Consider the following 8,925-nt stretch of genomic DNA (forward strand, 5'->3'; position numbering starts at 1 on the left):
CCAACAAGAGCCCAGTGAGTCAGCACCTTGATTTAGACCTTGTGAAACACAGTAGAGAAACCAGCCATGCCAACCTGGACTTCTGAAGTTAATGTTTGTGTTGCTTTAATTCACCAAGTATGTGGCATAATAGAACACCAATACCCTATCTGTCTGTTTACGTTAGGAGCCATTGTTTTTTAGCTTGTTCCTCATGCTAGATCTTGTGACAAGTGTTTTGGATGGAAAAAAATAGGTACACATTCTCAAGAAGCTCACAGGCACATAAAACCACTGAACAGTTTTATAATAGAGGTGAGCACAAAGGATTACAGGAGTTCAGAAAGGAGACATGAAACTCAAGTGACATCCTCAGACTCTTGACTTCTCACACCTCCTAGCCCTTCCTTTTCTATTATGCACTCTCCCAATGAATTGGCTCATTAACCCTATTACAAGTTAAAAACTGCAAGTTTTCTATGCTTCATTGACCTTCAAGACTATGTGGTCTATACATATGACCTGAATGGTATTTCTACTGAAAGTTCCTTTCTCTTTCCCTAACACCTACTTTTCCCCTCAAGCTCTGACTGCTGCTTCCTGACCCTTATCTTTTACCTGGCACGGTGATGGCCTCTCATCTAACTTTCCTGACTCAGCAGACATCTATTTTCCACAATGTCACCAGAGCCATCATCCCAAGGATTAATTCCATCATACTGTGCTCCACCTCAAAATTCTTCAACGACTACCTGTAGTAAAAAGTCTAACCCCTTGGTTACCCTTAGCTCCCTTCTCAGCTCTATCGGGGGGGGGGGGGGTCTCTGCTTCTAATGTCAGTGCCTAAGAAAAATGTTGAAAATATCTGATTCTTAAAAAGTATTCACCGAATGAATGACCTCAGACCATCAGACCCTCTTGCCACCTCTCTTGCCTTGTAGCCCCCTCTGCTGTGCTCTTGTATTCTGTCTTGGGAGTCCCAAATGACCCCACTTCCCTTTCTATCTATGCTTCATTTTTTCCCTCAAGACTATAAAGCCGTTTTACCCGGCTAGCAAGCATATCTTACTTCTTAAGATTCTGCCTCCTTTACCAGACTTTCCATTTCCCTTTTGGCTGAGCCATTCGGGAAAACTGTTCAGTCTCTTCTGAGTAATAGGACCATGTATTGATCCATGACAGAGAAAACATAAAGAGAGAAAAACCCCAATTGATCTACCACCACAGACAGGTTGAGAACTGCTGCCGTAATGCGCTCTGGCATGCTCACATCTTATCCCTTTCGGGAATGTTGCTGTTTGCTGCCTGGAACAACACAGGTGTCCAATAAGTGTTAGGGATTAAATGGATACAGGTGTGAATATTAAGAAGGTCTCTGGGAAGAAATGAGAACTGAACTACTAACAAACGGAAGAAACTGGGTACTTTGAGGTAGTACGATGGTAAATTCACTGAAGGAAGAGTATAAATAAAAGAACAGTGTGAAAAGATGTTGCAGAGGCAAAATGAAGCTTTCAAAGGTGAAATGTTATGCAGAAGTTCAAAATACAAAAGTGCTCAACTGGATAGTTCGCTGTCAACCAACCCCTCTCTTACCCCAGAACAGCATCCTACGTGCTGTCTGCAAGCTAAGGCAAACGAGCTATGTGAAAGATAACTGGGAAGGGGTGAACCTACAGGCAGTGAGACCAGCTATAAGACTTAGCTGCAACCATCCCAATGAGAAGTGACCAAAGGCCTCAACAAGAGCACAGAGAGTTTGAGGTGTGCAGTGGTGGTGGAACCAGAGTGGAGAAATACCTATGAGGCAACACGGAAGGGCTTGGTGCTGCCCTAGGTAGAGCATGACTAAAGTTTCTGTTTAGGTCTGAGTGACTGTATGCATGGTGGTGGTGCCATCAGATAAGAGATACAGAAAGAAAAACAGGTTCAAAGAACAGGGGATCAGTAATTCTCACTGTTACAAAACTATGGGACATTCAGGTGGAGATGTTCAGCAGGTACGCTGGAGAAAGGTCAAGGTTGAAGATACAGCTTTTAGAAACATTCACATCTAGATGGTGATTAAAACCCTAATAATGGATAAATGAGAAAAATAGTTGTCTAAGAACAGACCTTTGGAGAATACCACCATTTAAGGTGTGAGCTGAAGGAGGGAACCTCACAAAGATGAAAAAAGAAGAATTGAGCAGAGTTCTTACAAGACGCCCAGCTGTCAAGGCTGGAAGACAGGAAGGACATGCAAAGGCAAGCTCTCCCATTCCTAAGGTACACACAGTGAGGGGAATAGCAATACAGAGGAACAAGGAGTTTCGAGTGAAGGGAAGGGAAGGGGAAAGGACATAAGCTCTGAAAGGTAACCTCTTTCTCCATGACGGCAGGGGTGATGCCTCTTCCTCTGAGAAGGGAAAGAGGAAAGAGGTGTGTGTCACAGACCAGTTAGTAAGGGAGCAGGAACCTTCCCAAGGGTCATGTCCAAATCAGGGTCTTTTCTACAAGCTTCTATAGCACTCACTGTGTGCAGAACGGACCTGGCTGTACACAGCAAGTGCTGTGTCCTCCTGCTCACCAGTCTATATGCACAATGCCTGGCACAATCTAGGTCTTAATTAAATGAACAGATGCCTAATTGGGACCAAAACATGAAAGAGAATTCACCAACGAAGGCTTCAATTTTTCTAGCGAAGTAGGAGGTGAGGTCAACTGCTGAGTGATAAAATGGAATTGGGTGGGGGTTTTTTAGAGAGGGGTAAAAGAACAGGATAACTTTTGAGGGCAACATAAAGGGGAATAAAGGAAATCCTCCAAGGACCACTTAAAAGCAGTGGAGGTCAATGTAGGTTGCACACTGGAGTCACCTGAAGAACATGGATACTGGTGGATGGTCCTATCCCCCAAAGTTTGGATTTAATTGGCCTGGGCAGTGGAATTTTTCAGAGTTCCCTGCTGATTCTATTATGCTGCCAAAATTGAGAGTCACTGAGTGAAAGGATTAAGTAATGTTGGCCAGCATTTAACAGAGACTGGAAACCACTAATTGCTTGATTTACCTTTTTACTCTATTTTCCACAAATTGTTCAGCTGCCTGGTATCCATGCAAAGGATGACTGTAGGATCATAGCTCTGCCACATAGCTATGGAAGTGAGATGAAGGAAGATGAAGAAACCAAGAAAAAACGATAATCACCGTGAGAGTGAAGAGCGAGGGGGAGGTGTGAGAGTGAGAAGCTAGACTCTATGGCTTGAAGATGGGACATTAGGGCTAATTATATCTCCTTGGCACACTTCCAGTGATAAGGCCCAGAGGCAGGCCATGAGAGCAGGGGGTTACGGTGCCACAGAGGCGCTGGCAGTCATGTCAGACAAGGAACTTTCAGGTTGCTAACAAGGTGCCTTCTGAAAGGATTCTGAGCTTTCCCAGTGCACTAGCAGGTGTGAGGATGAAGAGGTGTTCACACACGTGTGAGAAGGGAGTCGGGGAGGGGGTTCAAGAAAGGAAGAGAAAGCAAAACCCAAGAGTGAGCTGTTCAAGAAAAGAGAGTCTTGTTTCATTCTTCCAGGGAAGTGTTAGAGAAACCATTTGATTCCAATGTAGGAATGGACACAGGAGATTACAGCCAGTCCACTCAGACATGTAATACTCTTTTTTTTTTTTTTTTTTTTTTTTTTTTGGTGGTACTGAGGGTGGAACCCAAGGGCTTTCTACCTCTGCGCTACACTCCCAGACCTATTTTATATTTTATTTGGAAACAGGGTCTCACCAAATCGCTGGGAGCCTCACTAAGTAGCTGAGGCTGGCTTCAAACCTGTGTGATCCTCCTGTCTCAGCCTCCCAAGTGCTGGGATTACAAGTGTGCACCACCACGCCCAGCAGGACATGTAATACTTTTGAAGATAGGAAAATGCTACACTTCTCGCACTCTGACATCAATTGCAGAACAGTATCACTGATGAACATAGATGCAAAAATTTTAAACAAAACACTAGTGATACATATTAAATATATTCTTAAATTCAAGCACTTTCGCCTTGTCAGAAACAACTTAGAAACACTAATGTTTCCCTTCACTGCTTATGTGCATAAAACATGTGTTGTTTAGTTCAACGTACCTCAGTGTAGGCCCCTCTGACAATAACTTTCTCCAACAATAGTTCAACCGAAATTGCAGTTAACACCAGATTAAAACAATGACAGCCCTATAAAAGTGATCATGACCAGGCATAGTGGCACACAACTATAATCCCAGCAACTAGGACGATGAGGCAGGAGGATCGCAAGTTCAAGGCCAACTGAACAACTTAGTGAGAGCCTGTCTCGAAATAAAAAGTGTTAGAGACATAACTCAGCACTCCTGAGTTCAAGCCCAGTACAGAGAGAGATAGAGACAGAGATGGAGTTAGGGATAGAGAGAGAGAGAGATCATGGCAAATATTTTCAATTGTCTTTCTAGGTGAAAACCCAAAGGCATTTTCTTCATAGACAATTTCATGCAAGATTCTCAAATGCTATGGGTTTTCTTCCTGGCCTGCTGTGAGGTAATGGGCCAGGGAGAAATACTGTTTGCTCTGGGTTTAATTACCTTTATGAGTTTTAGCCATCTGATGTGAAAAATAGTTCAACAATTTCTATACTTTTAAATGCTCCACCATAAAAGAATTGCCCAGGAGAGGCCACTTTGGTGAAAAGTCTTAAATTCTACAAATAAGCATGTAATTTGTTCAACTGATCTGCAGTGATTGGCAAAAAAGAAAAAGAAAAGAAATAAAGGAATGCCCACAATCTCAACCAAAATATTCCTCTGGCCCCGTTTCCTTGTGACTCGTTTCAGCCCCAGCCCGCCCGTGTCCCACAGTCTTGGCCAGGTCATGGCCTCCTGTCTTTCTCTTCACATCCTTCGCCTTTCTTTTACTTTCTCTGCCCTTCTCATTTAGTTCCATTCATACAGGCACACACCTTTCCAGGTTCTTGTGCAGAACTAAGGCGTCAACTTCCCCCATTTCCACCCTTGGTTTCCTGCCACTAACCGTGTGACAAGCTAGCAGTGTGAATCACTCAGATCGAAGCACCTCTGACCGGGTCCTTTTTTTTTTTGACAGAATCATGCAGCATCTGCAATGGAGTCTTGAACCAAGCTGGAATTCCTGATGGTGGGCTACCCTACATTAGATTCTTTTTTTTTTTTTTTTTTTTTTTTGGTGGTACTGGGGGTGGAACCCAGAGGCTTTCTACCTCCGGGCTATACTCCCAGACCTATTTTATACTTTATTTGGAAACAGGGTCTCACTAAGTTGCTGAGAGCCTCACTAAGTAGCTGAGGCTGGCTTCGAACCTGTGTGATCCTTCTGTCTCAGCCTCCCAAGTGCAGGGATTACAAGCATGCGCCACCATGCCCGGCATGTTAGATTCTGATCTCTGATAAACTTTCTTGCTGGTCCCTTAATTCTCTTTGTTACTTCCTCATAAAAAGTGTAATAGGAATAAATTATTCAGAGACTCCAAGGGTTTTGCATTGCTTTCTTTAAAAGTTAACATTACCTTTAAGAGCATAAAATTATTTCTACTATTGTAACCCTAAGAATAAGTGAATTGCTCTGCTTTATGAACTTAAGAAAGCACATACCAAGTAATACCTCATTTTTATTTTATTCTGGGAAGGTAGTTATAGTTTTAGGAAAATGTATAAATATAAGATAGTGTCCTTCTGAGAACATGACAAGCTACTAATTTTTATGTACTTAGTTCACACTTTCCCCATACTAATTCCAAAAATATGTATAATTTTAAAAATAATACAGAATAGGTTGATGCTACATTTTATTTCATTTATTTGTTACATATATTTATTTATTGGTACTGGATATTGAACCCAGGAGCATTCTACCTCTGAGCTACACATTCAGCCTGCAAATCAAAACTACCCTGAGGTTTCACCTAACTCCAATTAGAATGGCAACCATTCAAAACACAAACACCAACAAATGCTGGCAAGAATGTGGAGAAGCGGGAACTCTAATGGGTTGTTGGTAGGATTGCAAATTAGTGTAACCACTTTGGGAAATGGTATGGAGGACTCTCAGAAGAATGGAAACAAACCTACCATATGATCCAGCAATACCACTTCTGGGTATCTACCCAAAAGAATGGAAACCAAACTACCAAACTAATGCATGCGTATCTATGTTCATAGCAGCACAATTCACAATTGCCAAACTATTGAACCAGCCAAGATGTCCATTAACAGATCAATGGATTACAAAATTATGGGATATGTACATAATGGAATTTTACTCAGCCATAAAGAAGAACAAAATTATGTCATTTGCAGGGAAATGAATGGAACTGGAGAATATTATGCTAAGTGAGATTAGCCAGTCACAAAGAGTAAGAAATCAGATGTTTCCCTAATATTTGGAAGATAGGGAGGAAAAGATTCATAGGAGGAACTGTAGACGAAGAAGGAAAAACCATAGATGAGCAAATAAGGTTACCTAACTGAGGGGATGGGAGGGGGCAAAAGAGAAATTTTTGAATATACATGGTGTACATTCAACAAACATATCAAAGTCAGTCAGTAAGCCAAATATGAGAAGGAGGGAATGGGTGGGAATTATGGAAGGGCTAAAAGAGTGATGTGTGCATGTGTGCCTCTACCATCTTGTACCCCATTATGATATATTACTACAATACGCCAATAAAAATTTTTGAAAAGTAGAGTCGGTTTCATCTTATTAGCCAAGATTTTTATACTATTGCCCTTTCAGTCATAACCTGATGTTTGTTTTTATTAGATGTGATGATAGTATTATATTTTTAAAGATCCTTATCTTTTAGAGATATTTTTTAAAAATTATAGATAAAACAAGATTAGCCATCAGCCTGGTTAGAAGGTATATCTAGTTCATCATATCATTCTAATTTTACAAATGCTTGGGCATTTCTAACATTTAAAAATTATTTTAAAACAACAAAATATAGTCAGGCACATGCTTGTAATCCCAGCATTTGGGAGGCTGACACAGGAGGATCTGGGTTTGAATACAGCCTCAGCTACTCAGTGAGGCCTTTTGCAACTCAGTGATACCTTGTTTCAAAATAAAGAATAAAAAAATACAGCTGGGGGTGTAGCTTGGAGGTAGAATGCCCCAAGGTTCCATTCCCAATACCACAAAAAATAAATAAATAAATAAAAGGTCCATGTTGAAAATGCTTTGCTACAAAGTTGTTGTTGTTGTGTTTGTTTGTTTGTTTTTGGTGGGGTTTTTTTACTGTAAAAATATGCCAGGAATCCCAGCTACTGGGAAGGGACAGGACTGCGGGGAGGATCACAGGCTAGACAACCATAGTGAGATGCCATCTTAAAAAACAAAAATAAAATAACTTCAGCTACCTTTTAAAAAGGCCTATACAACATGACAAAGCAACTTTTAAATCTGCATACATTATTACTATAGTCAGAAATTTTTACTGAGTTCAGAGAAGTATGGATTTTAATATCAAGCATAGAAAAACCTCTCTCTTTTTGAGCTGGGCATGGTGATGCACACTTGTAACCCCAGCATTCTGGAGGCTGGAGGACGATCGCGGTTTGCAGACAGCCTCAGCTACTTAGTGAGGCCCTTTGCAACTCAGTGAGACCCTGTTTCAAAATAAAGAATTAAAAATAAGACTGAGGGTGTGGCTCGGAGATAGAATGCCCCTGGGTTCTGTCTCCAGTACCGCAAAAATAAATAATAAATGTTTAAAATCTTTTTTATATTTAAAATGAAAAGATGATATAAGCATAGATGTCCACAGAACAACCTGTGGGATAGCAGCAAGGTACGCAGAGTGAGTTTCACCTGCCCCTGGGGAGAGGCTTGCTGGAGAAGATGTTTCTGGAATGATGGAAAGGCTGGTAAGATCCTGGTCTCATTTTGGCAAGGCAGCTCTATTGACTCACACGACTTAGTGCTCATAATGGCCTTCTAAGAGCCGATGGTCCAGAGGAGTCAGGCAATTCTGGGAATATGATACACGATACCTTACCCTATCTTCCTTTAAATCATGATTGGGCAGGATTCGTGCCTGGCTACTGATATATAGCAACATTTTTGTTTTCTCTTGTATTTCTTATAGATGGGTAGGGAGATGAAACTTTTCTCCCCTTAAATGGGACAAACAGTTAAAAAGTTCTTGACTCTGTCCCCAACACCATTCTCTCCTCCTTCTCCTCCCTACATTTATTGTAAGCAGAATTAGTTGTCTATTCTCTATGTGAAGCCTGGCTGGGAAAGTGTTGAAGCCCTTCCTCACAAGCACAACTCAAGGCCCTGAGGCTGAGCATCAGAAACTGTCAGGTCCTTTGGGGGAGGGGCTGTGTTTCCATTCATTTATTTAATCAAGAATTGATGCCTGCTGCGAGCAAAGCACCCCTCTTGATGCCAAGAATACAGCAATATCCCTCTTCTTACGAAGTGTACATTTTTGTGGAGAGATGCACAAGCAAACAAAGACCCAGTGTACATAAATAAGAGAAGCAGTGGCAAAAGTTATGAGGAAGCCAGGCGTGGTGGTGCACGCTTGTAATCCCAACATTTGGAAGGCTGAGATAGGAGGATCTGGGTGCGAAGACAGCCTCAGCTACTTAGTGAGGCCCTTTGCAACTCAGTGAGACCCTGTTTCAAAAATAAAGAATAAAAAATAGGGCTGGGGATGTAGCTCAGAGGTACAATGCCCCTGGGTACTATCCTCAGTGCCGCAAAAAATGTTATGGGGAGAATGAAGTAGGACAGAGTGACATGGTAGGGAAACCCAGGAAAGAGGCCTGCAACAGTCGAGGGTAGTCAGGAAGATCCAGGGCACCAAAGAAGATGTGGGGCCTGAGTGGTCTTAAGGGAGCCAACAGGCAAGACACAGACCCCAAGGCCGGGACAAACGGGGCGTCAGAGGAAGGGAAGCGAGCACAA

This window comes from Muscardinus avellanarius (assembly GCF_963383645.1).
Source record: "Muscardinus avellanarius genome assembly, chromosome: 1".
NCBI classification, from domain to species: Eukaryota; Metazoa; Chordata; class Mammalia; order Rodentia; family Gliridae; genus Muscardinus; species Muscardinus avellanarius.